This window comes from Hermetia illucens, chromosome 3 (assembly GCF_905115235.1).
Source record: "Hermetia illucens chromosome 3, iHerIll2.2.curated.20191125, whole genome shotgun sequence".
Classification (NCBI taxonomy): domain Eukaryota; kingdom Metazoa; phylum Arthropoda; class Insecta; order Diptera; family Stratiomyidae; genus Hermetia; species Hermetia illucens.
Window position 1 is genome coordinate 179,783,609 of NC_051851.1, and position 20,338 is coordinate 179,803,946.

Sequence of the window (20,338 nt, forward strand, 5' to 3'; positions counted from 1 at the left end):
AGAAAGAAGAAATGATCTCAGTCACACGATTGTCCACCATTACGAGCGCAAGTGGAACCAAATGAAAAACACGATCCACAAAGCGGCCTCTGGAACCTTCAGGGTCACCAAGCCGGGTAAGCGGTACATCAACCGAGAAACTTGCCTTTGGAATGATGATGTTGAAATGAAGGTCCGTGAAAAGAAATATTGATTCGCTGACCCAGCTGAGCCAGCCGTTACGACTTATCTTTTGGCTTGGGTCAAGTATGTTTGTGGGTGTATCAATGATAACGTTATTCAGGTGGTTGTAAAGATCATTTGTTGATTCATCATTTCCAGAACATCAGTTAGTTGCGGTTATTGTGGCATTCATTTTGCCCTTATAGGTGTCGCGGAGAGCTGTGTTGTGAATGGCTTCAGTATTCACTCTCACCTGATTGTCAGAGGGGATAGTAGGCGATGTTGTAATTCAAGCCCCGAACCCAGGGAGATAGTGATCCGACTCCTTATTGCCCCCCACCTCCCTATATGTTCTGACATTTATCGAGGATGAGAGGTGGTGGGGTTCAATCAGCACGTGGTCAATTTGGTTTAAAGTGGTCCATCTGGAGAGGCCCATGTAGGTCTGTGGATTGTTTTCCGCGCCAACCAGGTACTTCCAACAACCACTTCGTGCAATACTGCTAACTGAATAATCCGCAGTCCGTTATCATGGGTATCCCTATGTAAGGTACGGGAGCCAACGTATTGCCTGAATGAGGGCTCCGTCCTTACTTAACTGCTGAAGTCTCCAAGTATGATTTTGATATCATACTTGGGACAGGGTTCGAGGGTCCGCCCAACTGTCTCGTAGAAGTTACCCTTCGCCGACTCTGCAGTCTACGCTGTAGACGCGTGAACGTTTATGAAGTTTATGTTTGTAAATTTGCTTTGCAAACGTAGAATGCATAGCTTTTCGCTTACATTGTCAAAATCGATGACAGCAGGTTTCAATTTTTGGCTGACTAAGAAACCTACTTCCAGCACATGATTTACTGGATAACCACTAAAAGATATGGTGTAGCGGCTCTTCTCCAGCAAACTAGTCCCTATTCAACGCATCTCCTGCAATGCTGTTACATCAACCCTATATTCGGACAGGATATCGACTAACTGTTGCAGCATTCGGTCTGTACAGGGAACGCACATTCCATGAGAAAATGCGCAAATCGTTATTTCGTTTTCATTGCCGGGTTCGTCTTTTTAAAGTCCATTTTGTCCAAGGTTTCTTCTCTGGTTTCGTAACATCGGTTTTCCGTATAGGATTGCCGACCCTACCCAACCCCCAATCTGTAGGACTAGTCGGTACAGTTTGTCCCATTTTTAGGCGCGGGAGGTTCGCCTTCATCGTTCTGCGTCTGCAGTTTTTCATTATGAAAGAACTCCCAACGATCACCACGTGGAAGTGGGGATAGCAAGTGGGGAAGGAAGTTGGTTCAGCAGGCGTTTCCCAGGTTTTATGCGTACATCGTGGGTACCAATCCACGTTTCACCCTGGAACCTATAATACCCTTTGACCGCCGACCATTGCCAATCACATTCTGTCATTACAGTTTCTATAAAAAACTATGTAAAACTCTTATTATTTTGCTGTAAATTAAAGACGTTTAATAATCTTGAAGTTTCTAAATGCCATGCCATGCTTTAAGGAATCTACAATGTTTACAAGAAAATTGTTGAAAAGGTCCATTTTTTAAACACAAAAAGGACAAAACTTTCCAAAAAATTATGAAGCACGCAAAATTAAAACCCTAACTTTGTGCTCTAAAATATAGTGAAACCCTATTAAGTGAATATGGAAGCTGCAGGTGGAGAAGCCCCCAACGGCGGGCCTGATAAGCGGCTTGAATTCATGGGATCGTACGTGATAAAAACTCTTAAACTGAAACCTGAAAAGTGGCAACGTGTAGTAACCGTAGAAGAACACAAGGCAGTTATCAAAGAATTTTTAGATCGCCCTATTCCGGTGGTCCTAATAATCATCCTTACACCCGCTGCACAACTCGTTCCTTCAACATCCATCCCACTGGCACAATTGAAGAGCAAGGGAGTGTATTTTATCAAAAAAGGATTGCGTGAAGTACCACGTGAAGAATGTGAACACTTTCTCATATTTGGTGACCTTGCTACTCGATCAATAGATCAGTTGTCTTCCTTGGTTGACGAAGTCTTCGTTCCGTTGCTATCTAATGAGGACAACTATAAGGAATGGCCTGAGATGGTTGCATAAGACGTTCAAAAGCACGTTCACAGCCTCAAAAGCACCGTGCACCAAGTCAAGGGACAAGTTAGTGGTCAGACGATTCTTGCTATGCCCGTTGGGGTTGAAAAAATCGTGAAAGCCGCGAAAGAATTGCAGGAGACGAAGAGATGCGTTATCGACCTATATTTGAAGAGTGCCATTGAGGGAGTAGTGATCAAGTGGGCAACGCAAGTAAATGACGTGGTAAAGGAAAGTCCAGCCAACGCGTTTGCTAATGGTCAGAATCCAGTTCCGGCGGCTGGTAGGTATTTTTGATGACTTTGGATTACCAATCACAAGGAAGGCAAGTCTCCTCTGAATTGCTTGTAATTGGGCGTAGTAAGCATCCCTCTCTACTATATCTAAAGTACCGTCGGTGCATAGCATTGTACAGTTGGGATGCTCCTTAATCGGGACCGGAATTTTGCTGTTAGAAATCGATCAGAAATCAGCTGCCAAATCAAGAGAGCACGGATTGCGGTTGCTATCAGGAGCAACCAAATTCGCGTCGGATACCACTTGGCTTTCCAGAGTGCTAAAGGATATTGTCAGAAGTGAGGCAAGAGGATGAGGAGTACTGTCTAGAGTCCCACCATCCTACTTACGTTAGGCCCATAATGTCCAGCTTATATCGTTGGAACTCGCGCTCAAGTTAGTGAAGCCGAGCATTCTGGGCACCCTCGAGGGGCGTGCGCACATTACAGAAACCAATCATAGTCCGTTTTCGATAGCCAAAGCTCTTTGACGTAAGGTCAGTGCCTACCTGAGGCGTTGTTGACGCTTCAGTAGTAATAAAGCTTCAAGCTACTCAAGCTACTTCAAGGTACTCAGTTGGGATACCGGCATGAAGCTGGATTGGGAGAAATGCCGCATCAAAGCAATTATTCAGGGAATACAGGCAAAATGACATCCAAATTTAAGGTGCAGATTCGAGTACGTACAAATACTGCCACATGTTGCCACACCTGCTACAGCAATAATTAAATCTAAATTGCTGGGAGAAATCGAACCGCTTGTGGACCTTGTACGGAAAGCTGACCTGTTCAGGAAAAATAAAATTTTGACAATCAACATCGTCTCCGTTCCCGTCCTTCCACGCGGAGTAATACGGATTTTGGGGCCTCTCAGCAGGCCGGTAAATGTAGTTCTTACAAAGAACAACATGCTCAATAGAGACAAAATCACTATCTGACGTCATCAGGAGGAAAGAGGGTACTTAGTTTGTAATCTTTACATTACAATCAAGTTCATTATCTTCGTGAGTTTTTCTATGGGAAATAATCCTGTGGCCAATTACATCAGGCTACCGTCATGGCAGATAGTAAATAATCTCTACTGAACTTAAGAACGGGAAATGTTGAATATAACTTCAGTTCTGCCGAAAATCGTGATATGGAAAAAGGGAACTCACTCACGGATGGCATATAAAAAAATTGTTGATGCCAGGCATTCACGTTGAAGTTTCCTGAAAATGGTTAACTAATAATGTACTATGATACTTTATGGGAGAGAAGCATTTCTTACTTCAATTCACGATATTTTGTGGATAATGGAAGATTACATTGACTGAAAAGTCAGAATTTTCTTCGATTTCTGAAACCTTTCTTCCTATTGGTAATAACGAATCTTGGAATCATTTTTTTTCCATGCGGAATTTAATGAAATTGCAACTATTATGGGTGTATATGGTCTATGACAATGTAAGTAGACACCGTCCGTGACATGCTTTGGGTAAACTAATTCGATATCTCTAACTCCTGTCTAGCGTCCTTGCCTACGCCATAGCTCTATCTGAGATTGGGTGTGCCTCATCTTCTTTTTATATCATAGATACTGCATCCATAGGCTTCCAGGTTTGGATTATCCCTACCCACACAGTTTAGACCTGCTCACCCCAGTTTATTAAACTAAACTTTATCCACAATCAAACGATCGTGATATTGCTCAAGAGTTCTTCTATTATACAGACTTTTTTGGTTGCAATCATCATTGGCATCGGTTGTGATTTTCGACTCTAAATTGGTGAAGTTTTTATTGTTTCTAAAGTTACACTCAGCTTTCTTCTTTGCTTCCAATTGACCATTCCTATTGAATAGGATTACTTTCAAATCGGGCTGTAGTGCGCCCTGGGTAATGGGAATAGTCTGGGTATACTCTAACTTCGCCTGCATCATAGCTTGTGACGACGATGAGCACACATTCTTTTTAATGACTGACTTTACACTTTATCGAGAATAATAACATTTATTTCATCCCCATCTCCATTCTTTTAATTGCAGAAGCTCATTAAGTGCATTAATACACGCTTTTTCTCACACTTTACTCCAACGCAAGTTTTCCTGGACAAAATGGCTAATAGTCTCAGTCTTTATCCTTAAATGGAATTCCGGAGGTCAGAGGGTAAAATTTTAAGGATATCTCATCATCTTTACTTAGGATCCTTTCCACAAAATAACATATCCTTGAACCTCATAATAACAATGCTAACACTTTTCGTTCCTAATAGAGGATCAACTTCTATTGCCATAATATGTGTAGTAGAGGCCACCGACGCATATACTGCAAAAGGAACGAGCACAATGGCTGCGATGGCACACTCTATCCATAATATGCCCACTGGACACTGTCAAGTCATAAGAAGCTCCGATCTGATATTCTCCATGCTCTTTTTTCCTCGCATTGCCATGCTTTTCCCTCCGACTTCCATGCTTACAGTCATTCGTCCTCTTTGTTCCCTTGTTGACCCTATTTCATGCATTCGACCTAGCGGAAAATGGAAATATGGAAATGACACACAATCTTTCTCGGGAAAATATATAAATTTGCTTTTTGATATGATGGGCGATGTTGTTGGTGGCTACGTCGTCGATATTATCAGTGAATATCACATACACAAAAGCTCGAGATATTTTAAGAGCCCGGGAAAAGGAGATCGTCATACTATCCTCGACCTGACCCTGCTTCACTTTTTATTATATTTTTTTTCTGCTTGACTTGATTGGCGGTTAGAAGCTTGTTGTTGGCTAGCGCCATTCATATCATGAAAGGATTAAATTGCTTTTGTTGAAATGAACAAAGGGAAGATGATAAAATAAATCGTATTTATGGAAAAAATTTTATGAATCTTAAAATATATTGGCCACGATGATGGCAGTATGTGAAAGTCGATGAGCTGTTTTATGTTGATGAAAAGCTGATAAGCTATTTAAAAGGGTAATTGGATTTCTGTGGAATCTTTAAATACTACCTGCAATGTATGTTTGCAAAAATAATAACGGAATGATTTTCGGATTTGACCTCAGAAGAAAAACAAGCAAAAGCACCTTATACAGGCAGATTATCTTTTGAAAAATTTAAAATTAATCAATCGTACTGCTGCTCCCGAAAAGATTGCACGAGGCGCAAAATTGTCATTCAGAAACTACCCACCGGATTCTTCGTCAAATTCTGTAATGAATGCTAAACGAATTTCGTTGAAAAATAAATTTTGAATAAGGACATTTGCAAGCTAAAGGTGGAACTAGGAGCATATTCTCCGCTCTATCTGAACGTTAATTTCAACTGAGTTTCACGTTTCGTGGTTGCAGACGACTCACTTGGTAAAAATATGTAGTTCGATTGGGTTGCATTTTCCATTTGCATTCTTTGAAGAGATATATTCCATTTGGCGCCCAATGTGGGCTTACTTTCATGTAATTGTTAAAGATTTTCATTATTAATAATAAAACATTAATCAATGTTAGATGTATATTAAAGATTTAAAATTCAAATAGATAAAGGAAAACAGCATACGAGAAAGTAGAACTGGGAGTCGGTAAATCATATTAAGAAAGAAAATGTTACCTTAACTGACAATCGCTATGATCAATAATAGTCGGTTCAACATAAAATTAGGACACTAGTGGCTAATTATCAAACAAGTCGGAAAACCGGAAGCTTGACGCTTCAGGTATAAAAGGTTTTGTGTTCCCCTATGTGAGGAGCATAGCGTAGTTCTCCATTGGCTTATAACATTGACCCGAGATATTGAAATCGTTCAGTTCTGGGCAGGTTACTGCCATTGCCAGAACTCAGCGATTTAAGTATCTCGAAGGGCAGGTTACTGCCATTGCTAGAACTCAGCGATTTAAATATCTCGAGTCAACGCTATCAGCCAATGGAGAACTGCATAATGAAATTGTTTCACGCATTAATGCAACCTGGATGAAGTGGCATTCCCCAACTGGTGTTCTTTGTGATCGACGTATCAGCGCACGTCCCAAATTTAAAATTTACTGCAATGTCGTCCGTCTGTCACTCTCTATAGTTCTGAGTGTTGGCCGACTATAAAGGACAATGAACGGCGTCTTCCGGTAATGGGGACGAAGATGTTGCATTGCACTGGTGGCGTGACACGTTTCGATTACGTCTGAAATGAGAATATCCGCGATCGATATGGGTTTGCATCGATCGTGGAAAAACTGCAAGAGAGGCGTTTTCGAATTCAACAACCAGTATTGATCAGAACATCGAAAGCAATGGTACGCAACCAAAAAGCTAGCCAAAACAATGGTGGCTTGATACGCTGGATGGAGATTTAAAGGTCTCGCGATTACATCCTGGTGAGGCATGTCATAAAACAAAATGATGAAACCGATCATCACGAGCCGACCCCGCTTGTGAACTGAAGGCTGAAGAAAAAGAAAAAGATGTGAGGAGCGACGAGTGCACGACAGCTCCGTGTAATATAGCTAAAAATTCCATTGCCCTCTATTTTCTAGAAAGCGATTTAAATAAATCATTTGATGGAAAGCCCTGTGTTGATAATGGTCAACCTCATACGCTTCACGCTCTCAGTTTAATATTATTAGCGAATGAAAACAATTTAACCAACATCAAATATAAAAAAGGGCTAGGGAGAATTAGATTCTTCTTGAATGGAATTTTAATATTTCACTCGAATTTCAATTATTCTCGGTAATTATGACGTCAGCATCTTATTTGTATGGTTTAGAATGCTGTTAATTAGCACGAAATTGATAAGTTTGAACTGCTATAACTTTCCCACTAATAGTTGGATTTTCATGAAACCTGGCATGTGTATGCACGAGGTTGTCCTCTATGTCGGTGCAAAATTTAGTACACTTAGCATAAACTTAAGGGGAGTTTTTTAGTCTATTTCTAAAAGTTGGTAATATACTATTAGTAAATTTTTTGAGCAGATACCGGAATGGGACATCTCTCGAAGATTAGATTTCACATAAGTGTTTTACACAAAACCTTAAAAAGGGCTGCAGATAAATAGATTCTTCATAAATGTGATAATATTCCACGCGAATGTCAATTATTCTGGGTAATTATGACGTCAGCATCTGATTTGCATGGCTTTGGAAGCAGTAAACTCGCGCGAAATTGCTAAGTTTGAATTGCTATAACTTTGGTGTCAATTACCAAAATTTATATGAAATTTAGCACAAATATACAAAATATTGTCTTCTACGCTGGTACAAAATTCGGAAGTCCTAGGATGAATTTAAGGGGGGTTTTTCAGTAAATTTCTAAAAAGTAGTAATATACTATTAGTAAGTTTATTTGAGCAGATATCGGAATGGGATATATTTTGAGGCCTAGATTTCATCTAGCCGCACCACCCTGATTTTTTTTTTAGATTTTTAGGTTGGGTAGTTTCCAAAAATGAGTCCTGTCTCACTTCAAGTGCGTACATTTTGACTCCTTACTCACGCACTTTGCAATTTATGCCAAAACTAATGTCAGTTTCGGAAAGTACAAATCGAGACCTTTAATTTGAAACCCTACACAACTATATCCGGTGAAAAAAATTTTGAATCCCCCTTTTGCATGTATGGGGAGCCCCCCTTTAAACTCCACCTAAATTTATGCCACTCGCTGTATGCGTGGGATTTTATAGTTCCCATCTGCCCACCAAATTTCGTTCGGATCGGTTTAGCCGTTTTGGAGAAAAATGCGTGTGACAGACAGACAGACATTGAATCGATTTTAATAAGGTTTTGTTTTACACAAAACCTTAAAAATGGGCAAACCGATTTGCCCCGATTAATGGGTGTTGTTGGACGGCACGTAGGTGTGGATGACGCGCTCATCACTCCATTAAAACAACCGAACAGTGGGTTATCTCCTGATCCAAATGGTCAACTCTGGGAACTATCGCTTCCATTGTTAATTTCGATTTTCCCAAAAAAATTTATTTGTACTGTTAAGACATTGCAAACATTTGCACATAATGGGAGTAAAAAAGCATAAAGTCGAAACGATTGTGGATCTAAGAAAGGAGGAGCATCATCTACGATAGCATACTTAATCTTTCGGTCCGAAAGAGGTTACGGAGGTCGGTTACACTAACGTAAGCACTAGTTGCAGTTGGTTGTTTTAATGATACTGAGTTACACTCATGGAAAGCAAACACTGTTATTAATAAGACTTGGTTAGAGGAAGCTGTACTGACTTTCGCAAAGAAAAAAGGAAAGCGGTTCTCATATCCAAGTCCCTTAAAACACATCACGCTCGTATTAGAAATGGAAACCATATCGCAGCCTCCAATTCACCTATCAAATAATTGCTTGCGACAAAATATTCACTGCGAGTATGGCTCTGGTAAGAGAACTACGGGATGACTGTTGGCTGCATAAAGCCAGAGTGGTGAGCTCGATCTTGCCCTATGTAGTTTAAGGAAACGTAGTACATATACAAAGCATATAAACTGAGTGGGGCCTAAAGAAGAACAGTCCCAATAGTGCCCCGCCTGATTGACCATATGGTTTTCACCTTTACTGAGCAACAGATGAAACTTCTAAATAATGGACTAAATTTTGCCGTCCAAGGTCGAGCAGATATCCCACTTCTTATGACTGGCATAGAGACGGCAATTAATGCATACTCTCCGACATTACCAACCACTCCAGACGAGAAAGACTGCATCAGGGCAGCAACAGCGGACGCTATCAAGGATAATAAATTTAGAAAGGCCAGGAACACTAAAGAAGAGAGGAAAGTAATTAAAGAGCTCAGAAGGAAGCATATTTACTATATTAAAATGTTTACTATATTAATTAAATACGATAACCAGGTGAAGAAAAAGCTGTAGAATGGATAGAAGACGGGGCCGATCCCCTACTGCAACTTACAAAACAGGTAGACGGAGTTTTTAAGGAATGCCAACTACTCTTGGAAATCAACGGACAGAAAGCCTCAAACCCAGTACTTCCTAGGATCAAAGGACTCCCCAGATTACTAAGTGGCTAGCAAAGGAATTCCAGAATATTGGAAAATAGTTTGAGATTAGATCGGGCAAGAATTCAGATGAGTCTTCCAAGGCCTTTCAATTGATTAGAGAAATCGATGAAGACGAAACCTTAGTGTCTTTCGACGCTCAGGATGTTTTCCTGATCAAAGAAGCGACCGCTTTAATAGAAGATTGGCTTCTTCAACAAAATTAGAACCCCCAAACAATACAGGAAGATGGTAAAAATATGTATGGAAGAAATCTACTTCACATTCCGGGTTGAGTGTTATAAGCAGCTGAAAAGTGTTCCAATGGGAAACCACTTTTCGTCGTTCATCAGTGAAGTATTATTGGTCAATTTGGAAGCAAAGTTAACTTCGGTGGACCAGATTTTTCAGGAGGTATGTGGACAATATCTGCGCTGTCATCAAGAGCAATGATGCGGGAAAAATGCTCGACTTCCTTAATAAACTGCATCCCAGTATCGAGATGAAAAAAGAAGGTCAATTACCTTTCTTGGACCTCCTGTTGAAAAGGAAACAAAAGAAAGGGAACCTGGAAATCTACAGAAAACCGATGGACACCAAACGGGTTATCCCTAACACTACGAACCACGCTTATCAGCACAAAATGGTCTCTTTCAACTACATGATCCATCGGATACTAACGCTTTACATTTCCTTGGAGGAAGTGATGAAAGAGACGAAGCATATTTTTGAGGTTGCCAGACTGAATGGTTATTCCGACCATACCAACAGCAGCTTGATTAGCAAAAGGAAGAAGATGCTCCAGCGGCAAGCACTTACCAAGTTGATTTCGGATTAACAGCCCAGACAGAGAATAGCTTTGGAATTCAACGAAATTCCCCTTTCGTTGAAAAGAAGACTGGGAAGACATGGTTTGAACGTCGTCTTCAGCTGCAGGGATAACCAACTCACAACGCTTCTTGGATCGACCAAAGATCCAATCGATCTAATGGCCAAGACTGGGGTGTACAAAATTCCCAACGGTAATTTGAGGAAAGTATACAAAGGACAACCAGAAGGAACGTGAAAATACCTTTTAGGGAACACTTAAAAGATCAAAATTGGCAGGAAAAAAAGGCACGTCGGGTTTCAAATCGAAGGTAGCGGAGCATATCGGATTAATTAAACACATAAGTGATGAGGAGATTAGACGTGGCCGAAAGTATAGAAATTTTCAAAACACCCAAGGATGAATTTCTCAACGGGGATCAAGGCAATGGTTACTCCTGGCTCTTTAAATTCATCAACAAAATTGATTGGTTTTATGATTATTAAGAGGGCGTCTAGTATCTTTTTTTTTCAAAAATTCCACTTTCTAACGGCAATTAGGTCTTACAGTATATACCCTATGGAAATAGCATACAAAATATTATATATACCTACGAGCTCAGCAAATATGTGTATGGAGCTTATTTTAAGAGCATGCTCATACTACGACCTTCAAAACAAGCCTTTCTCAAAACTACGCGTTTTAGACTGGTTGACATGATTGCAAAGGATCTATTCTACCGATTCAACTCAAATTTTGTGCGATTTTTGTACACATGTATGGTTCTAGCCCATGCCAGAATTATACATTTTCGCAATTTTGTCTTTAGGTTATCGCGGTCACCTTATACTTAAAATTCCGCTTCGGATTTTTTTCGTCAGAGTTCTAAGAGCTGAGATATTATGCCAACCAGTTAGTAAAGTCTTTCATTTTAAGTAACCATATCACCATAATATTGGAGCAAAAATTTCCATATGTTCCTGCTTTATCTTATTCAATTTTCTTGTGTAAAAAAGATATGAATTATTTATTTGGCTGAAAGTCTCTCTTGTACTATTGCTGTTATTAAAAAAGTATCATCTACAAAAACAGTAAGTAAAAGGAAGTGTTAATTATGAAAATGCAAGGCTCTTATACTCCTTATAAACAAAAAAGGGTCACTTATATTGAATTTCCCATCGAACGTATGTGACTAATTTGAAAACAAGATCCCAGTCCAGATACATCGTCATAACATCCCTTCCAATTCCGAACATTGTTTATGGTCACAAAGGATCCCACAGTACCTCATTCCATCAAAATTTTCCTCTTGCTTTCTACAGTATCTCCAAGAAATTCAATTCGCCAGGATGATTTTCCGTTCCATCTCACCTGCGTACATACATATGTGAGTACACAAAAACTAAGCCAGGATAAATTCTCCTGTTTACTGAATGTAATTTCGTCTCACTAAAGTTGAAGCAGTACAGCAAGAGGTCTTGAATATTTTATTACACGTGACAAAGATTTCAGATTTTTGTGATGGAAAAGAACGTTGGAAGGTGCACGTACTAGCAGAAAGCAATGAAAACGTGTGTAGGAAGAAGAAAAGGAAAAAAAATCCTGCTATAGGTTGAATGTCGATTTGTTTTTACCCACTATCAGTCACTTTCGTCGTTCGACGGGGCTTTTATCTGATAATAAAAAGATATAATTTTTCTGAGTTTGCCACTCAATAATTTACTGACTTTTCGAATAATTTATATGAAACAAGTTACTGAGAATACACCTGGAAATATACCATGATTAGCTTACTTGGCAAGTTTTAAAAATGTCAGTAAGAGCTGTGAAGGAAACCAAAGATACTCAAGCTACAAGGGCATGGGGTTATACACTATATGCTAATTATAATAGAGAATAATTTAAGCGTAATTTGATACCTTATTTTAAGCCTATATGTCCTTGAAAATCCTATGAACGATGACCGATTGATACATAAAGGTCAGAAGATTACTAACAGACTTTCGGAAGAATAATGTGACACTTTGGCAATGGAGATTTCAGGTATAAGGATGATCGCCCTAGAAAAATCATGCCTTTATGATGTGAAACTAAAGTAACTTAATCTTCACAAAAATGAAGAGGCAGTTAGCATGCGTCTTATGCGTTTGAATCTATTGGAAGAATCTACTGATAGGGGTATAAATCTGTTCGTAGCATTTTTAATTTGGATAAGAGGGGGAGGAACATGGTGAATATGCGCGCAATTATCAAATATTCAAATACCATTCACACTTATATCCACAATACTTCAGTCAAAATGAAACATCGAAATTTAGCAAAATATTATAATATCTATCGAAAGTAGTCCTTATCCCCAACCAAAATGACTCCTCTCAAATGTTCGTTGAAAATTAGCTGAAAACTGCGATTTCGAAATCCAGGGATCAAAACGTGTTAAAGTAGATACATATCTATTAAAAGTTCTACCTACCGAACTCGACCAGTTTAGCAGAGCAAACTGTTCACACATATCTTTGGATGGAATATCTACTAAAGCTCTCAAGGACATGTTCCAATATAAGCTCCAGTCTCCAGCAAGAAGCTAGCCGTTGTGGATAAACCACTGCTTGAAAGCTGGTGAAAGTATTCAGTGAAAGTTCGACTTAGCACTTGCAACAAAATTATTATTCTCTGCTTCAATCTTTTCTATGTTTATGACTAGATACATTTAGTACAAGTATTTGCCCGAAATAAAATCATACTTTCCGCAAAAGGAAGCGTCAACTGTGTGGTGTTGATGGATGGGTTTGTATTCAGGCTATTTCGAAAATCTAGATAAGGTTCGGAAAAAACAGGGAAAAAGGTTAAGTGAAGTGCATTAATGTGCCGCTGAATATGTAGGCTATGTCGTTTCCCCTTTGAAACTGGAATATGAATTGAATTCAAAGTTTCGTTGAATTCAAGGGGATGAAGCTTAACTCTAGAACTTTCAAAATGCAAAAGCAGGAAAGTAGTCAGTATTAGCAATCTTATGTTATGGCTAGTAATAAAAAAGATAGAATTTGGCTAAAGTTGGATACATTATTTCATGACTCTTATTCTTAAAAAAAACAGCAGTCATAACATTAAATTGTGTAATTTTTTATTGCTTGATCAACGTCCGATTGCTTTCGTAAGTTGCAACAAACTGGCTCCAATTTTGAGTTTTTCTATTAAGTGATCTACTATCCAATACAATCCTTACTCTCCTTCGGGTTTCATTATGATATTTACTAATTTATGTCTGCCTTTGTTTACACCTCCTCATCCACATGGACTTGTTCTCAATTACTTTCCAGATTATGGGATACAGGTACGTTTCCTTTTCTGAATAATTAGATTCTCGCCTTTCCTTCAGTTTTCCATGCCAGACCGTTTTAATGCTTCGTCGTCTGTAATTTCTTACTCCTTTTCTTTGCTTCCTCCCATTTTATGTTCTGTCAATAAATAAAAATTGCTCATTCACCCGCATCCCTTCAGACGTTGCTTTACCTCTGCCCTGTGGAGAAGCGTAACAGGTGTTGTTGGCTTCAAATATTTTCATTCAAAAAGACACAGACAGTAGATGGTGGACCCAGGACCATTCCACCTTCAAACAAAAACGTCCTTGTCTAAGTTCAGACCCACAAAGGTCTAAACCATCGATAGAATTCGTACCCAATATATGCAGAGCTAATAATATCAATCTATCGGTCAAGCAGGTCAAAGATAAGGCAACATCGGATATTTACCTTAAGGCACGACATCATCAACAATTTCCGAAAAAAAAAGATATTCACTCAAAACGAATAACCCATGCATTAGGAGGAAGGAGTTTGTTGTTCATCATAATTAGTGCGGCTCTCCAACAAATAGATGGGGCTTGGGACCGCTGTATCCTCAAGCAAAAAAGTTGTTACTTTGTTGAACTCCTTTGAAGTGCCCCGATAAGACTTGCCTGTGTGCTAGTCATATTTGGCAATGTGGCCACTTAGTGCCCCTCGCGTCATGCCCACCACCAATCGCATCAATATCTCAAATGCATACAGTTACGAAATTATACTAATAATGGGAAAATAAAAATAACTACACGACCAGGTGCACGGATCCGATGTCGGCGAGGCACGGTACAAGGAGATGTTCCTTTAAAAATGTAAGACTTACGTTCTAACAAATTACAAAAAAAGAAGACAAAGGAAAAAATGTAACCAAGAAAGAGAAAGAAAATAATATTGAACCTGAAGTTCAAGAGAAAAGATACCCGAGTATTGGAGGACTTCCCCCCCCCCCCCCCCCCCCCCCAATTTCCACTTCAAGGTGACATAATTCATTCCAATCCCCAAAAAACTGTTGAAAATTTTTTACAATGCACATTGCGAAAAAGAAAGCTTTAAATGAGTTTCCTTTCTTTGTAGAATAAGGGAATAGGTAAAAAACACAAGAAACTCGAAAATTCCTCCTTTCGTGTCCGGCGTGGGCACAACCGCATGCAACGCCAAGTTATGACTCTTGTTATCCAACGAAATAGAAGAATAGAAGATTAAGACGAAATTACCAAAAACTCCTCACCAATCCAGTCTTTATTGTCTGAAGTCGTGAAGTTGTTCAGAAGTAATACGGATAGTTATGCACGTTTCCATGCTGCGTACATATATGCATCCTAAATAAGCCTCATTCGTACATCATGATAATAGAATGACGAACGTCCTTTCTTCTTCTTTTTCTTCAGCCTTTGTCCCGTTCACAACCGGGGTCGGCTCGTCGTGATCGGCTTCACCATTTGGCTCTATCGAATGCTTGATCTGGGTGCAATCTCGAGGCTTTCAAATCCCCATCCAGCGTATCAAGCCACCGTTGCTTAGGTCTACCTTTTGGTCGTTTACCATCCACTTCGATGTTCAGACCAATCTTGGCAAGTGAATTCTCGTTTGCACGAATTGCGTGACCATACCATCGAATACGCCTCTCTCGCAACTTTTCCACGATCGGTGCAACCCCATAACGATCGCGGATATCCCCATTTCGGATGTGATCTAAACATGTGACGCCACTAGTCCAACGTAGCATCTTCGTCTCCATTACCCCAAGACGCCGTTCATTGTCTTTTATGGTTGGCCAACACTCCGAACCATAGAGAGCGACTGGACGGACGACATTGCGGTAAATTTTAGATTTGAGACGTTCGTTGATACGTCGATCGCAAAGAATTCCAGTTGTGGAACGCCACTTCATCCAGGTTGCGTTAATGCGTGAAGCAATTTCATAACGCAGTTCTCCATTGGCTGATAGCGTTGACCCGAGGTATTTAAATCGCTCAGTTCTGGGCAGATCACTGCCGCTGACAGTGATTGCGCCTGTTTCATGGGGATCGGTCGTCAAAAATTCAGTTTTGTTTAAATTCAATCTGAGACCGTGTTGCATGAGGCGATCATTCCATTTTTGAACAAGTTGCTCGAGATCATTTTTGCTATCAGATGCTAGGAAAACATCATCTGCATAAAGCAGTGTGTAGGGCGCCGGACGTTGGATATCCCGTGTGACGGTGTCCATAACAAGGACAAAGAGGAGTGGTGAGAGGGCACTTCCTTGATGAACTCCAACAGAGACACGAAGCGGTTTTGATACACCCGACATACTTCGAACTTTACTTTTCGGATCGTGGTAGAGCAATTGAACCCAGCGCACGAGTTCTTCTGGCACGAAGTGTTGTCGTAAAGCATACCAGATGAGTTCGTGTGGTACACGGTCAAACGCTTTCTCTAGATCCAGAAAGGCAATGTAAAGAGGGCGATGCTTCTCACGGTGTTTCTCCATGAGTAACCGCGCAGCGTGTATTGCGTCAGTAGTTCCGCAGTTCTTGACAAATCCGGCTTGATTCACGGTTATTTCAACGATTTCGCGAATACGGTTGTCAAGAATGCGTTCAAAAATCTTCATGGTATGGGAAAGCAACCGGATCGGACGATAATTTGAACATTCTGCTGGGCTACCTTTCTTTTTCCATATTGGAACAGTGGTACTTTCTTGCCAGTCAGATGGTGTTCTTCCTTCCTGAATAACCCGGTTAAAGAATTCACTGAGCCACAGTGTTGGGTCCCAGCTCTTCGCTTTCCAGAGCTAAGATGCGATGTCGTCAGGTCCTGTTGCTTTCCTCGATTTCATTTGTTTTATTGCCTCCTCGACTTCAGTTGCGCTGACTGGTGGAACTGCTCCAAATGTCGGCAATGATTGTGGAAGTGAAGGATGAGCAAATTCTTCAGTTGAAATCTGCTCGAAGTATTCTCGCCATCTATCCGTTGCGGCTCGACGGTTGGTAAGCAAAGTACCGTTCTTGTCATTAACACAACAGAAGTGTTCGATATCCTGTGTGCGTTCATTACGGCTTTTAACAAGTCGATACAGATCTCTCTCGCCATCCCGAGTGTCCAGTTTATAGTAAAGATTTTTGAAATGGTTCGCTCGGATGGCAGCGACCGCTTTCTTTGCTTCCCGGTCGGCATTCTTATAAATTTGCCAATTAGCAGGCATTTTATCGTTGAGAAATTTGTGGTAGAGGCGTTTCTTTTCACGGACCTTCATTTCAACATCATCATTCCAAAGCCAAGTATCTCGGTTGATGTACCGCTTACCCGGCTTGGTGACCCCGAGGGTTGCAGAGGCCGCTTTGTGGATCGTGTCTTTCATTTGGTTCCATGATTCTTCCACATTCGTAATGGTTGGCAATCGTATGAGTGAGACCGTTTCGTCTTTCTTCTCACCAAATCGCCACCATTTAATGCGCGGCGGGCCAGTGCGTTCCTCACGCTGTTTTATCGGTGGCTTAATTCGCAGGACGGCAATCAACGGCCGATGTTGAGGTGCGATGGTCTCATAGGGAACGACTTTGCAATCAGTGACAGTGGTAAAATGTTGACGTCTTATGAGAATATAGTCGATTTGCGTTTTATTGTTCCCACTATAAAATGTGGGAAGATGAGACAATCGTTTGATGAATCATGTATTCACAAGTACAAGGTCATGGGTGTCCGCAAAATCGATTATACGCTCGCCACCTTCATTGCGCGCTCCGAACCCCTTTCCCTCATGGCACCTTTTTACCCACATGACCATTAAGGTCGCCGGCAATGATTATGTAATCGTGAGCAGGCACGTGACAAGTCTTTTCATCGAGAAGTTGCCAAAAGGCATCTTTCTCGGCATCAGGTCGACCTGTCTGTGGTGCATACGCGGTGAAGAAGTGAATAGTGCGATCAGCTGATATAGTGGTGAGCTTCATCAGCCGATCATCAAATCGTTCGACTTCTTCAATGGCATCACGGAAACCCTCTGAGATGGCAATGCCAACACCATATTGAGTGTGTGGGTTACCAAAATAGAGAAGTCTGTAGCCATTTTTACCGCGTTCGCGTTCAATGTCACAGCTTTTGGAACCAGACCATCGGGTTTCTTACAGAGCGCAGATGTCAATGCACCTTTTCCGAAGGGCTCTTGCGAGTTCCTCCGTCTTTCCAATTAGGGTACCAACATTTAGCGTGCAGACACGTATTTGTTTTGTTCGTTGTGTGCGGACTAACTTGCTTACGTCCTGACGCCGTCCATGCGTCAAGAACCCTTGCCCATTTCTCGACAGGACCGGGGCCCATCCTGCCGCGTCCTGTCGCTAGGACACCCTAGCATTTCTCCGAGGCCTGTGACTTAATCCGATCATCATGTTTGTAACGACATTCTATGCATTTTCTTGGTCGACTTGTCGCGGGGCCTGTCACCAAGAGAGATCAGGTAGGATTTACCATAGTAGAATAACTCCAACTATACTCTATTTATCTCTTTCTCTGATCTCAGCATTTTATTTTTGTTTTACTGAGGATAGTACAGAGTACGTTGCCTCAAACCCTCCTCCTTTACCTGGGCTTGGGATCAGCATACTATGTTAATAGCATGGCGGAGTTCCGGTTATGATTCGGACTGTTAACTAAAAAGTCACTACGTCAATACTGTAATCAATTTTTAAACGCGTTTTTCTTAAAGGAATGTTTTTTTGGGTTGGCGTGGAGGATTGAAAAAAAAAACACTTGACCATTCGTTTTGAGATTTAAAAAATTCATTGTACACATTCAAAGCAATAGAATGAACCTCAGGGACGGAGATAGGTGCTAAATGTTTTAATTTACATCAGGTTTTTTGACGTCAAAAATCTAAAAATTTGAAAAATCATTGTGTTTGTTATTTTTGGTTGTGGTTTGGAAAATTCTATAGTGAATTTTATACTGATTAAAACCCCATTTTTTGTTGTTTTTTTTTGACGTTTCAGTGACCCCAAATCACCGACAACGTCAGTTTTTGACATTTAATTTAAAAATTTGTAGCAAACAAAAACCGGTCTGGAAAATTTCAAAAATCCTTTTTTTTAAACTTCAGCATTATGACAATATATATGCAAAATTACATCCAAATATCTGTCTTTTTTCTAAAAAAATAAACTGTTTCAAAAAAAATCAATTTGTATGACCGTTTACCGGCAGTTTTCGGCAACCGAATTCCAAAATGATCATGCAAATCAAATCGAATATCTTGAAGAGGATGTTTGGCTTTCGAACCAACTGCACCACTAAAATCTGGCTCTGTTGCCGTTGACGTTGATGTGTTGGTGGTCGACCTACTGGAACTGGTTATACCTGCCCAAAACCACCATGCCAATTTTTTTTACGTGGTAGTCCAACTTCTTAACGGACAATCAAAATACTATTCCAGGGACGTTGAGTTCTTTCAGAAAGATTTCCATCTGCTACTAGGAATTCAAATTTTACAATTCGGCTATATGAACCTTGCAATTTCACCCTTAAGAGTAGAAGGCAAGACGTAAGGGGAAATATTGGCTCTGCTCCCATCACCCCTTTCCTATGTTAATACTTGAATATGATACCTGCTCTATCTCTGACACTGACATATTATTGCTCCAATTAACTTCATTACTCCAAATCCATAAATAACTTCCCAAGAAAACTTCAAATTAATTTTTCTTCACTCTATTTCTCACTTCTTGAATAAAGTAGTAGTAAATTTTCACTTTTCGCTAACGCAAATTAATTTCCACCCTCAGAATCGTCCTAGCGAAGCGAATAACAAATTTTTCCAGCGCTTAACATAGTAGAATGCCTTAAGGTACTACTGAAGGGTACAAAATTTCAAGCTACTAACAGCTAACGCCCCGAATACACAGCCAAGTAGCTTCTCGAGTGTTTGAATTGTTCAAGTTAAGAATGTCTCTGCGACGCGATCAAATGAATCAAATAAAATTCACAGAAAATGGGCGAACACGTTACTATCGTACACCGTGTTGTCCTTCCTTGATTTTGTCCTTTTTGCCAACAGCATCGCAAACGCTAAGGATATGAATACGATGACTGTAGGAATGACGACTGCGACGACAACTACAACGACTGAATTTCTTGTAAATTCTTACAAAGTGATTTTTTATTAAGATTTATTATGATGACTTTTTCAAGATAATAATTCAGGTCGGAAAAAGTGGATTTTGGATTACTTTGAAGAAGGGTTGGTAGATATTTTCGGTATATCGTGGGAATCGGAAAAAACTGCGCTTTTCTTTGGAATTAAACTAAAATTTTAAATTTCCAAAAATTCCAGTTGTCCCTACTCGGAAACAAATTGACTACTTTTCCGTCAACCAAAGTAAAAATTCCTAAAAATCAAAATCACCCAATGGGACTAGCAATTTATGAGGAATTGATACTTCCCAAGCCGTCATTTCGCAGTTCATTCCATCTACCCTGGGGCACCTTCTTCTCTACAAATAAGTTCACTCACTGCACTGTTTCTATTCAAGTTCATAGTGTCGTTTATAGGGAGTGTAAGATTAAGTACCACCACCTCCTTCGAAGACAGGCTGCGATATGGTATTCGCGTGGATGTGTAATAACTTAGGCACCTGAACAGTAATCGCCTCCAGGTGAATTGCTCTCGCTTAATATGCCATATCAAAATGGGCTTCTCATCACCTGAACGATATGGCAAGGAAG

General features: G+C 40.2%; 1 pseudogene; it reads left to right on the forward strand.

Moving 5' to 3' along the window:
- The first annotated feature begins 1,673 nt into the window (after positions 1-1,673).
- On the forward strand, positions 1,674-9,365 carry LOC119652203 (annotated as a pseudogene).
- The last annotated feature ends 10,973 nt before the right edge of the window (positions 9,366-20,338 follow it).